We start from the raw sequence: 2500 nt of genomic DNA on the forward strand, positions 1-2500 counted from the left end.
AAAAATTTTAAAAAAAAAAATTTGAAAAAAAAAAAAAAAAAAAAAAAAAAAAAAAAAAAAATTAACAATAATTTTAATAAAAATAAATAAAATAATAATTAAAACAAAAAATAAAATTTCAATTTAATAAACTTTTTTTGTTTTTTGAAAAAAAAAAAAATTTAAGGTCAGGGATTTTTTTTTTTCCCTACGCTCCTGTAGGGAAATTAAATAATAAAATTCCCTCCGCTCCTGTAGGGAAATTTTTTGGAAAATTCCCTCCCCCCTTAAAAAAAAAAAAAAAAAAAAAGAAAAAAAAAAAAAAAGAAAAACGATGGGGCCAAGATTTTTTTAAAACACATAAAATCTAATTGAGATTTGATCAAATAAATAACCCAATAACTGACACCACAAAAAACTTTTTTAAAAAAAAAAAAAAAAAAAAAAAAAAAGCCAACCTCTTTTTTTTTTTATGTCCAATTTATTAATTTTCGAAATACTTTTATTTGATATAATGATTTATTTATTAAACTGTGCACAATATGATCTATATTTATTTTATTATTATTATTATTATTATTATTGATATATTCATTTATAAAATTGGAACATAAATCAAATATCAAAAAAAAAAAAAAAAAAAAAAAAAAAAAAAAAAAAAAAAAGAAAAAAAAAAAAGAAAAAAAAAACGTTGTAAAAAAAAATAATATTAATAATATTAAAAAAAAAAAAAACAAACAAATAAACCCAACCAATAATAGGAAAAAAAAAAAAAAAAAAATGATAAATAAAAAAAAAAATAATATTAATAAAATTAGATGTTTTGGTTATTTATGTTGTGTGGTGGTGAGAGGTGTGTTTGTGTGTGTTAAGTTTTTTTTTTTTTTTTTTTTTTTTCTATTCATTTTTTTTTTTTCTTTTGTGTTGATAATCACATTGAAAGGTGATTTCAAAAATATTGTTATTGTTGTGATAGTGGTTGAATATAAATAAATAGAGTTTGGGGTATTATAATGTGGTGGTGGTGGTGGTGGTGGAGTTTTGTGTTGTTGGTCTGCTTGAAGTTTATATAAATAAAAACAATTGTAATTTATGAAGGAGGAGAAGGATTTAAATTGAATGTAAAGATTATATTTGATTTCAGTTTTTTATTTAAATGTCTATATGAAGGGAAATTATTATTTATTTTTTTATTTATTTTTTTATTTATTTATTTATTTATTTTTTTATTTATTTTTTTTTTATTTTTTTTTTTTATAATATAATGCTTTACTATTCAAAGGTTATATGTGGTCGCATTACTACAATAATCAAGTATCACAGATAATTTAAAAAACAAAAATGAAAAAAATAAAAATAAAAAATAATAAAATTAAAATAAAAAAAAAATAAAAAAAAAAACAATAAAGAAAAAAACAAAATAAAATAAAAATAGAAAGGGATGTGTTAAATGAATAGACATACTGACTTAGTTTTTTTTATTTTTTTTTTTTTTTTTATTTATTAAATAAGTGCATATATGTATTATTATTATTTTTTTTTTTTTATTTTTTTTTTTTTATTTATTTTAAAAATTATATGCAAAAGTATAAAATAATTATTTGAAACTAAATACTATGTTTAAGAATTTTTTTTTTTTTTTTTTTTAAAAAAATTATTATTATTTTATTAAAAATAGGAAATAAAAAAAATAAGAATTTATAAATAATTCTTTGAAATCATACGAATATTTTTTTTTTTTTTTACCTTTTTTTTATTTTTTTTATTTTTTTATTTTTTTTGTTTTTTTTTTATCCAAGTTATTTGATCAAATGTGAATATACTAAAAATATGTATAAATGAATATAAGTGTTTAATCAAATAGTTAAAAATATATTATAATCTGCAATGGACAAAAAAAAAAATTCGATCAATATTAGATGTGTAGATGTGAGTATAAAAAAAAAAATAAAAAAAAAAAAAAAATAAAAAAAAAAAGAAAAAAAAAAAAGAAAAAAAATAAAAAAAAAAAAAAAAAGAAAAAAAAAAATTTACCGTTTTTTATTTGAAAATTTTGGCAAATTTAAAATACGAGCACGAGCTTTTTCAACAATGTAACGCTTTTTTAGCCCATTTTTAATTAATTAATATCATTTTAGATTTTTTTCATTATTTTGTTTTTGTTTTGTTTTATTTTTTTTCTTTTTTTTTTTTTTTTTTTTTTTTTTTTCCAAAGACCCATTTTTTTTTTTTAAATGAATTAATACCAAATTTCACTTTTTTTTTTTTTTTTTTTTTTTTTTTTTTTTTTAAATTCCCCTTTTTTTTTTTTTTATTTTTTTAATTTGTCAAATTGTTTTGATATTAAAAAAAAAAAATTTAAGTGGTAATTAAAAATTTGGGAATTGGTTTTTTTTTTTTTTTTTTTTTCTTTTCAAACCACAGTGATAAAAAACAATTCAAGAATTGTTTTATTTGAGAATCACCAAATAATTTTTAAAGGATAGATTTACAAATCAAGTGAATGATTTCATATCAAATA

This window comes from Dictyostelium discoideum (genome assembly GCF_000004695.1).
Source record: "Dictyostelium discoideum AX4 chromosome 6 chromosome, whole genome shotgun sequence".
NCBI classification, from domain to species: Eukaryota; Evosea; class Eumycetozoa; order Dictyosteliales; family Dictyosteliaceae; genus Dictyostelium; species Dictyostelium discoideum.